Below are 22,361 nucleotides of genomic sequence, written 5' to 3' on the forward strand. Positions count from 1 at the left end.
TAGATAAAATATGTATAAGAGAGAATATCCACAAGGCTTAACAGTGATTTTTTTTAAAGATTAAAATATATAAACTCTAGCAAACTTAACAAAGGGAGCACTTCATGCGGTTGCCCCTCGGGCTGAAGTGTGGTTTGCTGGCCTGGCGAGGGGAGCGGCCGCGGTAGGCCTAATTCTGCTGCCCCCATAATAGGGTGGTTGGTCGGGCCCACCGCCACCCCTGAAGGAAGCTCGGCATGGGCGCAGAGTGCCCTCGGGTCTCCCCTTCTCGGCAGCCATGCTTCCGCGGCCACCCCTCCTCCCAGATGGCGCCACCCGATGCCTTGTGGGGCGGCACCCTTCTTCTTCCTTCTCCCTGCACAGGCGCAGGGCAGAAAATTCCAGTCTGCCCTTTTCCCCTCCCCCGACAGCGGCAACAGCCAGGCGTGGGCAGAGAAATCCAGTCTACCCTTTTCCCCTCCCCCGACAGCAGCAACAGCCAGGTATGGGCGGAAAAATCCAGTCTGCCCTTTTCCCTCCCCCCAACAGCAGCAACAGCCAGGCGTGGGCGGGAAACTCAAGTCTGCCCTCCACCCCAGCAACAGCAGCCACCAATCCCTAAACCCTGCCCCTTCCCCCAGCAACAGCGACAGCCAATCCCTAATCACCACCCCTCCCCCGTCCAGTACCGCCCACTGACCTTTCACCGGCAACCAATCAGAACAGGGCGTGGCTTCGACCAATCAGCCTTCCCCAGCCCCTATAAAACTGTTGCCTCTCCCTCAATAAAGTGGACTTGCGTGTTTACCTTGTCTCCGCGGTAGTTCTTCTGCCGTGCGCCCTCCAGTCCTGAGAGCCCCCGACAAGGGCCTGGCCTCCCTTGTCCCCAGTTCGTCGCCTGCTTCTCCGGGTGACCCCTTCGTCGCCTGCTTCTCCGGGTGACCCCTTTGTCACCGGCTTCGCCGGGCGACCCCGTCAGCCGAACCGCGCAACCCCTTGTGAGACCGATCCCTCGTCTGCTGCCGGACCGACCCCTCGTCCCAAGTGGGACCGACCCCTCGTCCCAAGCGGGACTGACCCCTCGTCCAGAGCTGGACCGACCCCTCGTCCGCAGCCAGACCCCACCTCTACCGACCGAGCAAGCCGCCGCAACTTCACAACTACAAATAACAAGTATCAGGAATGAAAAATGTACACATTTTTGTGTACACTACAGATACCCTACATTTAAAAAAAGAGGATAATAAACAAAACTTTTACCAAAATATTGGCAATTTTGTTGTGGAATAAAAATACATTACAAAGGAAAAATGATATAAAAATAATATATGAATTAAAGATATCTATTACAGAAATTGAATTTTTATTAATAACTCTCCCACAAGAATGCTTCATGCCCAGTTGGCTTCATCCATGTTTACTTATAAACTTTTAAGGGAGAGATGAGACCAATCTTATACAAACTCTTTCAGGAAGAGTTAAAAAAAGAAAAATTTCTAACTCTATTTATGAGTCCCTCTTATGTGTGGTAGTGATATTAAAAGAAAAGATTATAGACAAATCTCTCATATGCCTAATTTCAAAAGGCCTAAAGAGAACATTAACAAATAAAATATATCAATATACAAAGGATAATAAAAATCTTACTGAAGTGCATGTTAGTATTGCAAATGTAAGGATCATTTAATATTTAAAAAGTAATGAATTTAAGAACTTCCATATCCACTCAAGAATGGATAAGTGCTACAATATTTGCCCTCCATCAAAAAGCCCTAAAAGCTGGAGAATCTTATTGGATATTAATCAGTGGATGAATTTAATCCTTGAGAAAAAGGAAATGAATCAAGTGATTTCTACAACACTAAAGCAAGGAGAGAGGGATGCAAAGAGAGCTTGATAAATTCACTGAGTTGCCAAGTAGGCTCTGGATTTGAGAGAGGCTAAGGAAGCTATAATGTGTGAGGCAGCCTACTGGAGAGAAAGGAACAATATAAAGAATAAATTCCAGAAATCAGTTAACAGTTCACCTTGAATTTGTGACTGAAAACAAACTGTATATTAATGGATCAAAGATCATTATGCTGGGCAAAGAACAAAACTGGGAGAAAGAAAAACCTTCTTGGGCACAATAAGTCAAATAATTCTCAGAGCTCAAACAATGCTTGGAAAAAATAAATTATTTTACTTCCAAGGTGGAGGGACTGCAGTGGATTCATGATGCATTCAGTCAGTACTCCAGAAGGCCCACACCTTAGTAATTGAGTTAAACTAGCCCTAGAGTAAATGCTATTCTAAAACAGCCCTAATACACCTTACAGTCAGTCTTTAGTAAAATAAAGTTGTTTAGCAAGTTGTTCATTTAACTGTCTACCTATACAAATTTAATATTCTTTAAAGAGGTCAAACAAAATACAAACATGGAATGCAAAACATTTCTATAGTAGCTTGGCATGCAACCACAAATTACTAGGCCTTGGGGAAGCACAGAAATGTGACCCATAACCAGAAGAATCAGTACACAGAAATGTATGTAGAAGTGAAAGAGATGAATAATTTAGCAGACATGGACTATAAAAGCTTTTATAAATATTCACATGAATGAAAGGCAAGCACAAATATAATGATAAAAGAAATGGGGAAGATGGAAAAGAAACAAGTGGAAATACCATCAAGAAAACACAATATCTGAACTGAAAATCCTAAAATGATATTAAACTTTACAGAAGAAAATAATGTGAACTTGAAGACATAGCAATAGGAAAAAACAAAGAGAAGTACACTCTATCCGTTCACTCTTTGGCCCTAGACACAGGAACAGCTAATGTATTACACAGAGCAATAACCCCAGACTCTGTTTAATGTCCAGAGGACTAAAGAAGTGTGCCCCAAGGAAACGGAAAAAACTGGAGACATAGTGAAGAAGGAGAAACTTGGGAAGGTGAACTAATAAATTTGTTAATGTATCCTGGGTTCACCCATGAGCTGTGCATATATGGGCTTGATAGAAAATTATAATCTCAAAATTATAATCTCAAAGATTATGTGAACTGAAAAAAGGACAGATAAATTTCTAGATCTGGCCACTGGATGGTGGACATATGGGACAGATCTGAAGATCACTGCAAAGGCATAGAAAATGGAAATGAGTTCTGAGTTAGTTAAGGCAAGATTGGGAATAAAAGGGTTTCGAAAATTTAAAAAATATAGTTTTCCATGAAGCTAGGGATCTTGAACCTAGCCTTCTTTGCTAGTAGAAGCAGCCCTGAATTGCCTGTCTATGGAGTTTAGATAACCTTTGCCTGAACAAGATAAAGTGATCTTTTTTTGAGGTAGTTGCTCTCCAAGGTACTCCATATCTTGCTCAAAATATATTCCTACCCCCTCTGCTCCCCCCCCCACTTCCAGAACTATAGCGAGACCTGTAGGTTTATGTCTCAGCAAGTACCAAATCATCAGATACGAAATCATCAGATATGAACTGTAATGAAGTGCATTTAACAACACAGAATTGCATATTTTGCCAATTTTACCATGACCTGGAGAATGTTTGGGGTGAGAGATCTTAAGAGTATGGGATCAAGGTGGAAAGAATATATAGTAGAGTTAAAGCCTAATCTATTGATATGGGTACACCAAGAAAAGAATCAGATTCTTAAACACAGGGAAATCCTGGCTGTGGCCAAATGGATAGTTAATCTACAAAGACAGGATAGACATTGTTACAGAATGAATAGTTGAGTCAGAGCAGCAGTCAGAATGGTCTGACTCACGGAGCTCTTTATTGTTGCCTATAGATCATGGTTTTCTTAGAACTGAAATAGATGCCAGACTACTAAAGTCTTACCTGATATGAATAAAGAGAAAATCTAGGTCTTGTGAACAGAAATTTTTTTTAATTACAAAAATAAGTCCTGATCAATCAATCATTTCCTAGATTCGAATCAATTATCAGACACTGAAAAAACCTTTGAGTGAAAGGAAAACCAGGTCCCCTTGAGGAAGGACTCTGTTAAACTGTCAAAATTCTATACTCTTAATTTACCTCACACTTACAACTATTTATAAGAGTGGTTACAAAGGAGAAGAGGAAATATGAGGGCAAGCATGCAAAAGTTTGGCTCTCAGAACTGGCCGCCTCCGAGGTCTGAGGCACGAAATATGCCTCCCTTGGTTGGCCCCTCGGGATGAGGTATACACCTACACCTCCCCGCAGGGGAAACTCACGCAAGCCCCCTCACACCACCTCCGTCTGGGCCAATCTCAGGGCCTCCTACCTCGTAAAGACACACCTGCTCTCTTCCACCTATCAGCAAGCTATCCAGCTCAGCCCTCTCAAATTTAAGCTCTCCCTAGTAACTACTGACCAGCCTAGTAGACGAGTTCTGCTTCTATGCCCTTATAAGGTAACAACAGCTAATCTAGCCTATCAGAACCCAATCACCCTCCACCAATCCCCTCTCTTCATACTCTATAAAACTGCTTGTACTTCCTCAATAAAGTAGACCTGCGCCATCCGCCTCGTCTCCGCAGTTGTCCTTCGAGTCACTGTGCGTCCTTTCACGCCTGCACCTCCCCACCCCAAGCCCCCTGTCTAGAGAAGCAGGGGCTCCTCACCTCAGAAATAATCAGATATTTAGGCATTAGTGTATACTGGCTCTGGTCTGACACAGTTCATTGGATGCTCCAAAGCCACTGTTGTCAATAGTAGGAGTGCAGTCATCAAACCTACTTTCTGATTATTTCTCAGTTCTATATATATTTCCATTATTATTTTTTTATTTGACTTACTATTTTTTGTTTATTTTATTTTTGACACATTTTTTATTAAAGTTAATAGATCACATGTTATATTAAAGAGTGTTACATTAAAAGAGAGGTTCTCATGTAAGCCAGTACCCATCCCCCCACCCCCTCAGCCCCATCATTTTTCTAAATTGTATTTTTTTGAAGATACATCATCACAAAAAATGTTGCATTAAAAAAACATGAGGTTCCCATATACCCCCTAACCCCCCACCCCACTCCTCCCACACCAGCAACCTCCTCCATCATCATGGCACACTCATTGCACTCAGTGAACATTTTGGAGCACTGCTGCACCACATGGATAATAGTTTACCCTGTAGTTCACACTCTCCCCCAGTACATTCAGTGGGTTATGGCAGGATATATAATGCCCAGCACCTGGCCTTACAATATCACGTAGGACAACTCTGAGTCCCAAAAATGCCCCCACATCACATCTCTTCTTCCTTCTCCCTGCCCTGAGCAACTACTGTGGCCACTTTCTCCACATCAAAGCTACAATTTCTTCTATTCCTAGTCACAATAGTTTTACAGTAGACTATCAGTAAGTACACTCTAATCCATAGTTTATTCCTCCATTCTCTGGACCCTGGGATGGTGATGTCCACTCCACCTCTGTATCAAGTGGGGGCTTGGATTCTACATGGGTAATGAATGCAATCAATTCCTCTGCTTGCAGTTGTAGGCACTCTTGGTTCCCTGGTATGGTGGTTGACCATCTTCACCTCCCTGTTAGCTGGCCTGGGTAAGTCCAACGAACCGGAGAGTAGGAGTTGCTACTCTGCTGAGGCTCAGGACCTAGCTGGCACATGGGCAGTCCAGAGGCTCAAGTCCCCTGAGCATACACCAACCCTAGCACCAACCACAGGTTCAGTAAAAGTGACAGAAGAGGCATGTGTAGAAAGATCACACCTGATTCCAGCTCCATCATTCTCAGGAGCACAAATTTCAAAGTAAGGCCCATTGACACAGCACAGAACTCCAAATCCATTTGCCATGACCATATACCCTGTGGGTCTTTGTAGTCTTCAGGAGAACCAATACCTAGGGTTGTATCTACTTTGGTTGTTTCTGAGGTCCTGCTGAGGCGTGCATAAGTGCGACCCCTCTGATGACCTCCTGACTCCTTTCTGAAGACTCTTAGCCATATAAACTCATTTGTCTATGCCTATTCCCCAAAGTGTTAAATCATTGGGTGGAGACCATACAATGAGTGTGAAGGTGTACCAACATCCTGGGGATGCCTAATGTTCTCAGAGGGAATTGTTTCCCTCAAGAGAATTGGTGACTCCCAATGGGTTAGGGCAGTCTAGTATGTCAAGCCCTCAGCATTGTTTCAAGTATGTGTAAATCTAGCCCCTCGAGTAGTGAAGATTGTCACTGTGGGCCCTGAGGGGAGGGTGAGAGAGGTATAGAATAGATGGAAGCAGGATAACTGGGGGGCAATAGAAGTGCTCCACAAGATCATGTACTGATGGATATAGGACATCTTAACATACACCAAAAATGTATAAAAATCTATAGATTAAAATGTAAAATGTAATGTAAAACATACATAAGGAAACTAAAAATTTAGAAATTTGTACAGTCTAAAATATAAATGATAATGTAAACCAAAATGGAACATGTCTGAAACTACATTTCAGAATCTGTACATCAGCTGCAGCAAATATAGCATGAACATGTGAAAAGATCATTGCTGGGGAAGGGGGAAAAGGGTTTGATGTTGGACATATGGGAGCCCCCTATATTGTATATGTGAATTACTGTGATCTAAAACTTTTTAAAGACAAAATTAACAATTAGAAAAAAAAGAAAGGATGTAGACACAGGAAGAAATGAAAGAAAGTGCCTTGCCATGGTATATACATGGCAACACCTATTCCAGTGATGAAAGGCAAAATGTTAAACACAAAGCTTTATAATATTTTTCATTTTTTTAATATACCAATATATTTTTACTTTATTTTAGTATTTCTAAATTAGTATGTATATTTCTGATCTTTAAATCCATCACTATATTTCTTTTTCCTATTAATTTAATTTGGCAATATATTAGGCTTTATTGTTGAAGAAATTTTGGACCACAGAGAGATTCAATGATGGCAGGGGAGGAACGCCGGTGTGGGGTGTTATTGATAGGCAACACATGGTTGGAAGGGAGTTCTCCAGGGCATGTATATAGGGGACATAAAAAAGTTCTGATATATGTTGTGTATTTTCATAGCAGTTACAGTTACAAATGACAGCTGAGGGATTGCTGAATTCCTACTCAGGTGAGCTCTGTCACATTCCCCAATAGAACAGCAATAATCCGCCATGTGCAACAGCAAAGACCAACAAGGAAGAATGATCCAATGATGAGTCCTTGATACTGATGACAATATTTAGGAGCCTGTGTGCCTGAAATATGAACTAGGCCTAGAGCTGCAGGGTATCTAAGAGTTACCTCCTAAGAGCCTTCATGTTGTTCAAATGTGGCCACTCTCTAAGCCAAACTCAGCATGTAAATCCATTACCTTCCCCCCAGCATGGGACATGACTCCTGGTATGAGCCTCCCTGGTGCTGAGGGATTACTACCAATCACTAAGTGGTGATGCAACTAGAAAAAGACCTTGAATAAAAGGGTCAATTCAGACCAGCAGAATATCTAGCCTACAAGTATGATCATGTGTTAAAACCTGACTTACTATTTTTATTTTATTTACTAAAATATAAAATTAACCCATTGATTTTTTTCTCTTTCTCCTTTATTATATTTCCATATGACTTTATATATCCCTCTAAGTATTACTTTTGCCACATCTTAAAAGTTTAAATATAATAACTTTATTATCATTCAGTTTCAAAAATTTGAAATTTTGTTTGAATTCTTTTTAATCCACAGATTTTTAGAAAGCATTTGTTTTTAATGTTCATTCCCATGATGTTTCCTAGGTATCTATCTGTTACTAAATTCTATTTTAAGTTAAATATGGTTAGAGAACTGAATTACTCCAATTTTTGAGTTCACTCAGGGCTGATTTTTTTTTAAGTCCTAATCAATTGCCAATTTTTATATTTCTAATGTATTCAACAGGCAGTAGCACGGTGTGATGACTAATGCTTTTGTTTAAGTATGAGCAAAAGTATGTTGAATTCTGGTACAAGTTGTAGATTATATGTCCAAAGCTTTACCTTAAGTTCTTTCAAGTTGAAAATATTGGAAATTTAAATGTCTCCTTCTACTACTGTTCTGGACACATATTTGATTCTACCAAACAGATCCATACAAACTCAGAATTTGGAAAACCAAAGTAAGTTAGAGATCAATTTTCTATTCCTTTTGGCTTTTTCTTCTAGTTAGGATGGTCTTGGAACCATGTAGATTTCAGTTTGTTTTTCTGCAGCAATGCTGTGTTTCCAACTTTCTGCAGAGCTACTTTAGTAGATAAAGGGGTAGTGATATATTTTAGCTTCCATATATCTGACCCTTAGATCAGAGTTATGGTGCCATGTTTTTAAATCAAACCTTCCATTGGTAACATTTTCTTTTTGATTAAACCTATACAAATCTAAAGGTTATGACAAGAGTACTAGCTAGAAGTTCCTCCAATCTTTCCAAATTTGATAGGCCTCAATTCTCCTTAATGAATATCTTCCAGTGTAAAATACCAAAAGTGCTTTCTCTTGCTACACTGATGAAACTTTTACTAATACTGAGTTATAATAAAGAGAAGTTCTTGCCACACATCATTTGTCATCTATACACTGAGAAAATTCCAGATAAATTCTAGAAATAATTTTTAATTTAAAAGTGAATTAAAAAACTGAATTTCCATTAACTTATAGAAAGGTTTAAGGAAAAAAATGACATCCTTGTAATACTGAGATTATTCAAAATAGTATTATGTCTCTGATTTTAATCACAAAAATGCTGCTAAATAGTTATGATATTTTAAAATTAAACAACTAATAAAAATATTATTTTGTAAATATAACATATAATATATTATTAGTTATGTTATTGAGACAATAAAATATATTAATTTATGGGAAAGATATTAATTTTATAAAACAACATATTTTGAAATAATACTAGACTTAATTTCATCTGTATTTAAATGATCATCAATGTTATTAATTTTAATGTACAAATAAAATGCTACTAATTTATTCTAATTTCAAAAATTGCTGCATGAAAAGGGAAACTAAAAGATTTGAGATGAAATAAGGTAAAAAATATGTGAAAACTGTGTTTATAACTGGCTTGTAATGATTCAAATACTGTTTGCTCTCATAATTGCCACAAAACTCTATTGTGTGGTGAAAGAACATCATAGTGTTTGTAACTAGCAGAGCCATTGGGTATGACAGTAGTTGAAAGGGAAATTCTAAGTTCATGTATATTACTTGAAGGAAAACTAAACAAACATAACATGGGGCTGTATAACATAGTGAAGCCTCATGGAAACAATAAATATGGGTGATATTGCCTATAAAAGACTGTTTTTGCAACATGTCTCTGTACTACATTAGTGGCTGGTTGCAATAGTTCAGTTCTGTGGTGGTTGCAATAGTTCAGTTCTTCAGACAAGCATGACATTCACTTTATCCTTTTGTGCTTCTTGACCTATTGACCATTTCTACTGTTATGACCATCCTCTTTAAAGGATTTCATGTTCTTCAGACAAGCATGTCATTCACTTTATCCTTTTGTGCTTCTTGACCTATTGACCATTTCTACTGTTATGACCATCCTCTTTAAAGGATTTCATGTTCTGATCTCTACATTCATAAGATGGCATGAAACCATCTCCATCTTTTTTATGTATCTCACTCCTGACAGATTTCCTGAGCTGTGTAAAATGGCTTCCTTGTGTTACACACTGGTCACTTCCATGCTGAATCTTTTGATTTACTCTCTAAGAAACAAAGATGTCAAAGAAGCTCTGAGAAAGATCTCACAGAAAAAAAAAATTTTATTTAATTCTTCTTAATTGTGATATACCTGAAAGTGTTGGACATTGGCAATAATTTAATGATAAATTGTGGAAAGGAAACTTTCACCTGATCTTATATATATTCAGTCTTAGAAAGTATATTTTAATTTTTTGTGCTTACTGCTAAATAATACACTTGAACTATATTTTGCCTGATGTTGATTTTGGAGTGGATTTCTCCTATTTCCTCTTCATTTTAGATAAAGGTAATGATTTCCAACTCTGTTTTTAGAAAATGTGTGTTTTTAAGATTGAAGCTGACTTTTTGAGAATGTTGTTTGGGATACATTGTTTATCCTGAGTAATATTTGTTATAAGAATAGGGATATAATCAGCAGAAGTAGCAAATTCAAATGTAATGAGAAGGCGGCGGACTTGGCCCAGTGGTTAGGGCGTCCATCTACCACATAGGAGGTCCGTGGTTCAAACCCTGGGCCTCCTTGACCCATGTGCAGCTGGCCCATGCACAGTCCTGATGCTCGTGCAAGGAGTGCCATGCCACGCAGGGGTGTCCCCGGTGTAGGGGAGTCCCACGCATAAAGAGTGCACCCCATAAGAAGAGCCGCCTAGCATGGAAGAAAGTGCAGCCTGCCCAGGAATGGTGCCGCATACACGGAGAGCTGACACAACAAGATGACACAACAAAAAGAAACACAGATTCCTGTGCCACTGACAACAACAGAAGCAGACAAAGATGACACAGAAAATAGACAGAGAGAACAGACAACCGGGGTGGGCGGGAGGGAAGAAATTTTTAAAAAAAAATGTAATGAGAAGGGAAAAAAAATCACACATTTACTTAAATCTTTTTTTTAATTTTTTATTAGAGAAGTTGTAGGTTTATAGAAAAATCAAGCAGAACAGTTCCTAGATACACTCTTGATACACTCATGGCTTTCCTTATTATTAACACTTTGCGTTACTTTTGTTACAAAGAAATCTTTGAATGTATAGAAGCAAGTATTACAAAATACATAGAATTATAAGGATAACTTTATGATTTACCCTTATTTGTTCCAGAGACTGAATGAATTGCACAGTTACACAACATATTTCATGGTGTCTCTGGCTTAATTTTTGGTTCCTCTTCTTTATATCTACTACTACTAGATTAATAAATTATTCTTGAGAATTACTCTACCTACAAGAAAATTGTAATGAAAACAAATTAAAGTTAATCCATTTTTTAAATATGCCTTTTTTGGATGTTCATTCATTAAATTATATTTATTGAATTCCAATACATACTTGGCATGCAAAATCCATACATGTGTGTGTATGTATATATTTAAGAAGGGCTCTCTCTCACACACACCCACACATGCACATGTACACACAACCACACACCAGGATACCTTTGAGAGGAACCCAAAGAATAGTCACTGTTTCAAATATCATCCAGCTGACTCTGAGAAAAGAATCCCCAGGGTGAGACAGAAGTTAACAGACCTCGTCTTAGGTGGATAGGCCCATCTTTTTTATTTTCTTTTCCTGATATCAAGTAACTGCTGTCATTGCTGTATCATCTGTAGAAATTAAATTCAGGTATAGTCCATTCTATCCCTTATTTGGAACTGCTCTCCTTATTTTCATTTTGATTCAAGGAGGAAGTATGTGCTGTACAGTCTAATTGCTGAAGGCAGGGATGACACTGAAAAAAAAAGATAATTACTAAAGATAACTAGTTAGTAAAATTAAAGTAAATAAAAAATTGTTATATAAATGTGTGTATAGTTTTACATTCTCTAAGTATGTTATGTGCCTTGTAAAACTGCTTTAAATTCATGAAAGTCATTCACAAAATCCTTTCAATAACCTCTAAGTAATTTGTTGATTTTTAGGAATTATGTTTTTCTTGAAAATCACAGTTAATAGTACTTAAATAATTCCCCTATCTAAAAGCTATAGAACTTGTTCAAACTTTTCTAGTGACATCTCCTTTAAATTGATACATGTATTTGATTGTAGTGTCAATATCTAGTTAACTCTCTTAATATAAATAATAGTGTTTAAAATGCTGAAATGCTCACTCAACTGCTGCTACACTGTATTAGTCAGTATTCTCCAGTGAAACAAAACCAACAGGATTTATATATATGTGTGTATGTGTGTGTGTAAATACTATGAGATTTATTGTTAGGAACTGGCTCATGCTACTGTGGAGATGAACAAATCCTAATTCTGTAGGTCAGGCCACAAATTGGGAACTCTAATTAAGGTTTTGAAAAATTCTCCAGAAAGCTGTAGAAATAGAAATTCTTCTTTCTCACTGCTGAAATCATCAATTCTCCTTGTAAGGCTTACAATTGATTGTATAAGGTTTCACTTATTGCTGAAGGTAGTCCCCTTTGTTGATTGTAGATGTAATCAGCCATAGATGCAATCAACTTGCTGATTATTTAAGCCCAAGAAATACCCTGATGGTATCAATATGGAACAACGCTTGCTTGGCTATATTAATCATCACAGTCCATCCCTTCTCAAATTAGCACCCATACACATCTCCTTAGACCATACTTAATTTCTGAATGAAAACAATGGCAGTCATACATTTATCTAACATAATTCAGCTGTCCTGTGTATAACTCGAAAAGCATTAACTCTTTCCCCAGAAGATGATGTTAATCCCTGAGTCATATTCACTCTTCTTTTTTCTTCTGACAATTTTCTCTTATTTTTAAAGAAGATATAGGTTACATGAAAGTCTTAAACTTGATATACTGTAATTTAAATACTATGACATAGTTAATACAACTTATGTTATAATGACAAAGGGAAGAAACAGAGGAGAAAACAAAGATATTTGCTTTATGTGTGTGTATATATATATAGACATATATATAGACATATTCATAACAGAACAAGGAAGAAATGCTCATAACCATTATAGCCCTTTTTCTGCAACTTGTCATGTGGACATTGCTCATTTGTATAATTATCTACTTCCACCACCCATTCCATATTCCTTCTACTCTCAGCAAGTACCTCAGCTGGTCTTGGTTCTTTGCCTGATGGGATGATGCTAACCTCCATTCCTGCGGGGTCTGGGTTATTAGTAGTCTTGCTTAGATTGGGTTGTTGAAATTCTCCTTTGACTTTAACTACAGGGCCTGGTAGTACTAGCATATATTCTAATGAATCTCCTGTATTCCAACTTGTCGGAGTCTTTATCGGTGACCCGAGGTATCGGGAATGAAAGACAAAGATTGGGTTCAGGGGATCTAAGAGCATTGATTTCTCAAGCTCATCAGACCCTTTATTGAGTCGAGGGGCTAGTATATATACCCCTAACCTACGTGACATTCAGCACAAAATCAAGTTACCTATTACCCTTACCTCATTCTATATTAACTAGTGATTGATGAAACCCAACAAACTTTACTGGAACTATTATTATAAAAATCAGTAACTATACTCATAAATCCTGTTACTCAGGTTGTTCTGTTCTATAGGTATTGTTCTGCCTGCAGGTGTGCTGACCCAGCCAAGATTGTGCTCCACACCAATAATCATAAGGGACAGCTTGACTCAGTGGTCAAAGAAGTAACTTGCTTCCATGGAAACAACATGCCTTTGTTTCCCACATTTCCCCCTTTTTGTTTTAGTCAGGGTGACTGTGCCTGTCTTAGGTTGCCCCCCAGGGGGTCTTACCCATCACTGACTACCAGCCAAGCGCACTGACTTCGGGGTACTATTGTAGAGTTTTAGCAAGTACTATGTTGTTTGCTTGTCCCATTGTGTCCACACAGTGCAATCTCTGGCAAACACCTTTTCCCAGGCAAGTGACAACCATGAGCAACAGGATTAATACACATATCCCTATTCCTAAGGCAGATAAGAAATGCTGAGATTTCCACCAATCAACAGGATTAAACTTATTTAAATGTGAAATCAAATCATTAAAGATGTCCTTATCATTATCTACATATATCTGATTATGAGACATTTCTAAAATCTTTTTCTGCAATTCCTCAATTTCTAATGACATATTTCCTTTGTGTCCTAACAAATGATTTCTGATCTTATTCCATTGAAACATAGAAATGTTATAATCCAAAGGAGTAATACAAAAATTACTTTCATTCCAATCACATTTCAATCCTCTTAACAAATTCAAATTATAAACTTGGTCTCCTAAGTGTAAAACAGCAGATTCCAAATCACTAACTCTGTTATTAAGTCCTTCATCAATGTGCTCCTGACTATGCCATAAGTCACTTGCATTCTTGTGCCAATCATGCACGTTTTGCTGTGTCTGCACTGTCTCATGCAATGCAGCAGCAGCAGTAGCAGCAGCAGTGATGACACCAATGAAGCCAAGAATGCCAGCTATGAGAAGTCCCAAAAATCTCTTAGATCGTTTCAACAGTCCTTGAGCCAGGTGGAAAAGAAGATGACTTTCAGGTGATGACTGCCACATCCGATTCATTTTCACCAGGATCCACACTCCTCGTCTTCAGTGAGCCATGGTGATAATATCTCCATTCTGTAAAATATTCTCAGACAAGGAAGTATACAAAGTGCCATCCTTATAGAACAAAGCATTTTCAGTAATGGTAGCCTTCCCTACCACAAACACATATGGATCTCTGACACATGATTGAAAATGATGAATTTGATCTAATTGTAAATATTGTCCAACCATACTTTTATTACCTTTCCATTCAGAAGTAGATGCCACTCCTAAGAAGACTTTCCATATTTGATTTTGATCATGGATTCCAGTGCTATTGCACCATGGAAAAGGAACTCATTTCCCTATATTTTTCCAATCACTATTATTTTTGGTAAAAATTATTTTTTCATCCAAATCAAGGGAATCATGAAAGGGATACTGCATATTACTAATTTGTTGTCCCATGCTATTTATACCATACCAAATAAATCTGCCCTTATATTTGTTGGGATTCCCCATAGGGGTACTTTCCCAAACTATTCCATAGGAATCATTAAAAATGACAGATCCTCTTCCCATATGGCATTCATACCATCTTTGCATATCACCAGCATTCCTCTTAGGACAACTATAACTTGTATACTTTTTTCTTGGTATTGATAGGATGGGAATAAAGTTACCAAAGATTTAGTATTATTACGGCTAAAATTGATCATAGTTCTATTTTTCACAGCCATACATGGTGGGCTATTGCCCATGCAAAGAGGTCAGAAATCAAATGGAAGAAGGAGATTATAAATCTTTTGTCCTTCTTCTCGTGGCTTAAGTGGTAACCTATCATCCACGGGTCCAGGAAATATAATAGTTTTATTTAAATAGACAGGAAAAGAAGGATCTTTCCAGGTTAACACTTGAAGTAATGGGGGATTAGGGATATAAGCCCAATATGTGTAATTACCATTACCATTGCCGGTTTCACTATCAGTAGGATCCATATGTGTAGAAGACTCCACTTCTTCAGTCCTAGGTTTAATCCTTTTTGCCGGAAGCCAGTTTTCTTCTCCATTTTCTGAAATGATAAGAGCATAGCCTCGCCCCCATACTCTAACCCTGCCTTTCTTCCATTCATTACTTAAAACATCTTTCCAAAATACTGGTTGATTCTCAGTATTTCTGTGGATTTTTGAGAACATCCAAAATGACATTCAGCCAGTGTCATAGAATCATAAATGTTAAGAAAATTTAAGGTAAATAATGCTTTAGCAAATTGATCTTTAGGTGATATCATACCATCATCTCCCCCTTTTTGTTTTAAAAGCATAGTCTTGAGAGTATGATGGCATCTTTCAACAATAGCTTGACCGGTAGGATTATGGGGAATGCCGGTAACATGTTCAATAGCATATTTCCCACAAAAGGAAGCAAAGGATTTACTAATGTAAGAGGGTCCATTATCAGTTTTAATTTTTAGAGGGCATCCCATCACAGCAAAAGCAGACCAGAGATGTGAGCAAACATGATGAAATCGTTCCCCACATTGAGCAGTAGCACACATGAAATGAGAATAAGTGTCAATACAAACATGAACATATTGTAGTTTACCAAAGGATGGAATGTGAGTAACATCCATCTGCCATAACTGATTCGGAGTCAGGCCTCTGGGATTAGTTCCAGCCTGAAAAGGCACTGCTGTCAGTGGTCCACAGGTGGGACAAGTACGAATTAATTTCCTGCGCTTGTAGTCTAGTAAGCTTTTGATATTTATTTTGCAGGCCTTTAGCATTAATGTGAGTTAAAGCATGGTAATCACAAGCACTTTGTAAACACCCCACTAATAAATCAGCTCGAGCATTACTTGCTGTCATAGGACCAGGCAAAGATGTATGAGAATGTATATGTGTAATGTAAATAGGATGCTGTCTTAATCTAATGAGATGTTGCAAATCAGCAAAAAGTTGAGATAATTCATCAGTGACAAAGATATGAGCCGTTTCAATATGCTTAACAGTAAGACATACATATTCAGAATCAGAAACAATATTCAAAGGTTCCTTAAATATTATTAACACCTTAATGATGGCAGCAAGTTCAGTACGCTGAGCAGACGTGAATGGAGTCTGCCAAGCCTGTTCTTTTCCTTTGCTAACAAATGCTGCTTTCCCATTACTACTGCCATCAGTAAACACTGTACATGCATTTTCTAAAGGTAGAGATTTTATAATCTTAGTTAATATCCAAGTAGTTTTTTGTAAGAAAGTAATTTTGAAGTAGGAAAATGATTATCAATAACACCTTGAAAGTCACTGATAGCTACCTGCCATTGAGGGTTGGTTACATATAGATGATGAATTTCTTCCTGTGATAATTCACACATAATGCGATCAGGGTCAGACCCTTTAAGTTGCATTAAGCGCACACGTCCTTTTGCCAATATATTGATGATTTTTTGTAAATAGGTTTGTAGTCTCTTTTGTTTATTATTAGGTAGGAAAATCCACTCCAAAACTCCCTCCTGCCACAGTAAAGCTGTGGGAGATTGCACAGTGAAAATATAATTAAATCTACAATTTTTCCAGGGTCAATTTGTGTCAACTGTCCTTGTGAAATTCTTTCCTCTATTAAATTTAATTCTCGTTCAGCTTCCACAGATAAAGAGCGTGCACTAGTAAGGTCTGAATCCCCCTGCAGAGTTTGGAATAAATGAGTTAACATATAATTAGGAATTCCTAACATAGGTCTAATCCAATTAATGTCTCCTAAAAGTTTTTGAAAATCATTAAGAGTATTTAATTTATCTCTACAAATTTGCACCTTTTGAGGTGTGATACACCCTTCAGACAATTTCATGCCTAAGTAAGAGAATAGAGCTTCTTTCTGAATTTTTTCAGGGGCTATTTGTAACCCATATTCTGGTAAAGTTTTTTCTGCCATAACAAATAATTGTTGTAATTTTTCATCAGAGGCATGAGCAAATAATATATCATCCATATAATGAATAATCATTGCTTCAGGAAATTGATCACGTAACTTTTGAAGAGGTTGGTGTACAAATAATTGACACATGATTGGACTACTCATCATACCCTGAGGTAAAACACACCATTGATATCTTTGCATAGTGCCTGATTATTAAATGAAGGCACAGAGAAAGCAAACTTTACCTTATCAGCAGGATGTAAAGGAATAGTGAAAAAACAATCTTTCAAATCAATTATAATAAGAGACCAATCTTTTGGAATCATTGATGGTTGTGGAACTCGTGGTTGTAGTGCTCCCATAGGACTCATAACTTTATTTATGGCTCTTAAATCCATCAGGAGTCTCCATTTTCCAGATGTCTTTTTAATAACAAATACCGGAGAGTTCCAAGGACTATTAGAAAGTTCTATATGCTTTTGCTCCAACTGTTCTTTAACCAAACTATGTAGGGCATTTAATTTTTCTAATGTTAGGGGCCATTGATCTATCCATACTGGTGTTTCAGTAAGCCAAGTAATTGGTATGGGACTGCCCTTTCTTTCAATGGCCCCTAAGATAAATTGGCTCGTTCAGGATCCGATGAACTGGAAGGAAATCCAATTCCCCTCCTATCTCCTTTCCTTCTAGTATTACATTGCATATCCATATATAATGTTTTAGCCTGCTCCGATAAGGTAGGAATATGAATGAAAGCACCCCATTGACTTAACAAATCACGGCCCCATAAATTAATTCCCACATCGGCCACATAAGGTTGTAAAGTAGATTTTTGTCCATCAGGGCCTAAAACATCAAAAATATTAGTGCTTTGATAGACATCAGTCATTGTACCAACTCCAGTAAAAACTGTAGGTACTTTCTGCAAAGTCCAGGATTGAGGCCAATAACGTTTAGCTGTAATAGATACGTCTGCTCCTGTATCTATTAAGCCAAAGAACACTTTTCCATTAATTGTAATTGTAGTTTCAGGTCTATCATCATTTACAAAAGTTTGCCAATACATATTTTTTCCAGTTGATCCTAATCCCCCTTTCCTTTTAAAAGGAAGAGTCACTGGTTTATTATAAGGAAGCAGTAATAATTGAGCAATTCCTTGTCCTTTTTGTATTTGAATAGAATTAACAGCTTGAACCATTATTTTTATTTCCTCTGTAAAATCACTATCTATAATTCCTACTTGCACCAACAATCCCTTCATGGTTAAACTACTTCTTCCAACTACAATGCCTACTGTATTGTTAGCTAAAGGCCCTTTTACTCCTGTAGAAATTGTTTGAATGCCTCCCTCTGAAGTTATCAATTTAGTCTCAGTAGATGGAAGATCAACAGCAGCACTACCTTGAGTAGCCACTCTTAACTCTGAGACTGGGATGAAAGATACTGACCGCTGCTGACAGGAAATTGGTCGGCCAGGCTCATATTTTTTGTCTGAGGGCCCTGAGCTAGGCCGGCAAAGCAGTTTCCCGATTTTAAGGGTGTGCCTTTCCAGTCTATTTTTGATCTACATTCATTAGCCCAATGATATCCTTTATGGCACACTGGACAAATTTTTGATGGAGTATGAGGTCCTTTACCTGCTTGATTAACATAGGACCGACAATTCTTTTGAAAATGTCCAAATTTTCCACACTTAAAACAATTCCCTTTCTTTTTCGGGTTATTTCCTCCTCTCATAGCTGAAGCTAACACTGCCATCTGGTGGGTGGTTGAACCAATGTCCTGGCAAGCTTTTATATAATCAAGGACAGACCCACCTGTGGCCTTAATAGGCGGGATAGCTTTCTTACACTCACTGTTAGCTTGATCAAAAGCGAGCGTTAGCAAGATTAACTCTCTAGCTTCAGGAATTTCAATAGTCTTAGTAAACATATCAGTCAGTCTGGCAATAAATTCCACATAAGTTTCATTAACACCTTGAATCACTTTAGCAAAAGACTGCGTAGGCTTTCCTGGAGCTGTAATCCTTCTCCATGCAGCCAAGTATGACTGCCTCACTTGATTAACAGCTTGATCTTCATAATGAAGCTGCCTCTCAATACCTGTCCAAGCTCCAGAGCCTAGCAATTGTTCAGCGGTAATATTAACAGGTGGATTTTGAGCCCTATTTAATCGTTCTCTCATAGCAGCTTCATCAGTCCACCAAGTCTTAAATTGTAAGAACTCAGCAGCACTCAATACTGTTTTAGTCAGCATGTCCCAATCCCAAGGTATTAACCTGTAGGTATTTGCAAGTCCTTCCACCAATCCAATAGTATAATGACTCTGAGTGCCATATTGAGTACATGCCTGTTTTATGTCCTTCAATACTTTAAAAGAAAGAGGCTCATGATGAGCATAAATTCCCCCTTATGGGTTTTGAGCATCAGGAGGAATTTGTTGAATAGTTACAGGAAAAGCTGCTACAGCTTGCATAGCCAGAGGCTCACCTTGACTAGATCCCAATAAAAGACATCTCATTAATGGAGTAACAGGCACAGGATTTGGCTTAAAGCTGCTACAAACATAAGGCAGGTCTGTAGAGAAAAGTCCACTAGGTACTTTTCCAGGTTCCGGAGGTGCAGAAGGAACCTCATGAGTCAAATTAGGATATATGTTTACCTTAGAAATATTTAGCTCCGACATGGATTTAGTTAAGAACGGATTTGTGCCTTTAACTTCAAATAACTCCTCTTCTTCCTGATCCTCCTCCAAGTTCCTATCTTTACCTGTATCACTCATAGCCATTTCCTCCCTTGAGAAAAGAACAATCTCTTCCTCTTCGTCAGACTGCAAAGGATCTAATGCAGCAGCAATATGCTGTCCTAAGGCCCAAACTGATACAGGTATATTCTCTCCTTTCTGATATGCTCTCCACAATTCTTTCATTACTTGCCTCCACTGCTTAACATTCATCAAATTCTTTCCTTGTGGTTGAAACCAATAACAATGCTTTTGAAACAAAGCAAACAATTCTAACAAATCTGCAGTCTTAACTGTGACGCCTACACTGTGCAACAGTGTTTTCAAAACCTGTGAATATTCTTCCAAGCATCCTGGTTGATTACCCATACCCTGATGCTAACGGAAAGCAAAACTTAATAATATGAAGCAGCAATCTACCCGGGTTAATTAATTTTGACGCTCCTTACCTTAAAAAAGGCTTTTCAGCTTTCCGTTTTCCCAATCCAGAGGTGGAAGATCCTATGCTGCCATGTCTTGATGAATCCTCTGCCTCGAGCTCCACATCTGGGCGCCACCTGTCGGAGTCTTTATCGGTGACCCGAGGTATCAGGAATGAAAGACAAAGAAAGATTGGGTTCAGGGGATCTGAGAGCATTGATTTCTCAAGCTCATCAGACCCTTTATTGAGTCGAGGGGCTAGTATATACACCCCTAACCTACGTGACATTCAGCACAAAATCAAGTTACCTATTACCCTTACCTCATTCTATATTAACTAGTGATTGATGAAACCCAACAAACTTTACTGGAACTATTATTATAAAAATCAGTAACTATACTCATAAATCCTGTTACTCAGGTTGTTCTGTTCTATAGGTATTGTTCTGCCTGCAGGTGTGCTGACCCAGCCAAGATTGTGCTCCGCACCGATAATCATAAGGGACAGCTTGACTCAGTGGTCAAAGAAGTAACTTGCTTCCATGGAAACAACATGCCTTTGTTTCCCACACAACTAAACTCTTCTTTCTCCATTGTGCATAGCAATCCTATTTCCCCTTGATAACCAGGATCAATCACCCCATCCAGGTCAGTAATTCCCTTCTTAGTCTGTTAATTCAGAGGTGTGAGGAACCCAAAGTGGCCCAGTATCAGTCTTAACTTCCAGTTCAATGGAATCATTCTTACATCTTCTGGAGGAAACATTCCTCCTTTGGAACTAAGAATCTGTAGGCCAGCAGAGCTTAAAGTTGTGGGGGCAGTCAACAAATTTTTTTCTAGTCGATCACTGAGGATAATAGTGATTAGTGCCACTTCCATTTCCACCCCTTGATTCCTGGAACAATGAATCCTGGCTATGAGAAAAACATCACCAAAGAGTAGAAACTGATTTAGAACATATATAGTCTCCTGTAAAACATTGCTCCATCCTTGCAAGGTATTGCTATCCAGTTGGTGTCATGACTGAGTCTTCAAAAAGCCATTTCACCCTTCTATCAATCCAGCTGCTTTGGGATAATTGGGAATGTGGTAAGATCAGTTAATTCCATGAGTATGAGCCCATTTCCGCACTTCATTTGCTGTGAAGTTGGTACCTTGATCAGAGGCAATGCTATGCGGAATACCACGGTGGTGGATAAGGCATTCTGGAAGTTCATGAAGGGTAGTTTTGGCAGCAGCATAGTGTGTGAGAAAGAAAACTCTGTATCTGGTGTATGCATCAATTCAAGAAGAACAAAATACTGTGCCTTCCATGATGGAAGTGGTCCAATGTCATCAACTTCCCGTCAGGTAGCAGATGGACCATCTCAGAGAATAGAGTCCTACCAGGCACTGAGTGTTGGTCTTTGCTAATGAGTGACTGGGCATTAGTAGTGGGTGTAGCCAGGTCAGCCTTGGTGAGTGGATGTCTATATTGCTGAGCCCATACATAATCCTCATCTCTAAAACCACAATCACTTTGTTCATGAGCCCATAAAATAATGATAGGAGTGGCTGAGGAAAGAGGCCAACTGATATCTACAGAACAGTTCATCACATCTAATTGATTATTAAAATCATCCTCTGCTGAAGTCTCCCTCTAATGAGTATTAACATGGGGTGCAAATATCCTCATAGTTTCCACCTCTTCAGAAAGGTCTACCACATACCTCTTCCTCACACCTCCTTGTCACCAATTTTCCAATCATGTTTCTTCGAAGTCCTTGATGTTTCATCCAAACCATAGGCCACAGCACATGAATTAGTATACAAAAGCATAATCAGTCATTTCTCATTTCTGGCAAAATGAGCACCACTGTGTCAAGGATGTCCTGGAAAAGAGCTGTAGTACTGCAGATGCCCACTTTTGGGTGGTAACTGTGTATTGTGCAGGTCTGTCTGTAAACCAGGCTGAGTATTCTCTTCCTCAGTCAGCTGATCATAGCAAACTCCCCAGGAGACCAGAGAAAGAGAAGTTATGTGGAAGGAGTAGAGGTATTGGACATTTGGGGCACTTCTTCATGCAATTTACTATGCCTTCAGGGCCTGCTCCTTTTGAAGATGGAGTGCTACTGTGCAT

At 38.5% G+C, this 22,361-nt stretch overlaps 1 long non-coding RNA gene across 6 annotated transcripts; it reads right to left on the reverse strand.

Moving 5' to 3' along the window:
- Window positions 1–12,558: 12,558 nt before the first annotated feature.
- LOC131280570 (uncharacterized) lies at window positions 12,559–20,807 on the reverse strand. 6 transcript variants are annotated; one of them, XR_011650243.1, is made up of 3 exons: window positions 20,272–20,807; window positions 15,129–15,233; window positions 12,559–14,254 (listed from the first exon to the last, which is right to left on the reverse strand). It is a non-coding gene; the product is annotated as an uncharacterized lncRNA (long non-coding RNA). The 6 variants fall into 6 exon arrangements; XR_011650244.1 differs by having other exon boundaries at window positions 15,144–20,807; XR_011650239.1 differs by having other exon boundaries at window positions 15,129–20,807.
- Window positions 20,808–22,361: the final 1,554 nt, after the last annotated feature.

This window comes from Dasypus novemcinctus, chromosome 12 (genome assembly GCF_030445035.2).
Source record: "Dasypus novemcinctus isolate mDasNov1 chromosome 12, mDasNov1.1.hap2, whole genome shotgun sequence".
NCBI lineage: Eukaryota > Metazoa > Chordata > Mammalia > Cingulata > Dasypodidae > Dasypus > Dasypus novemcinctus.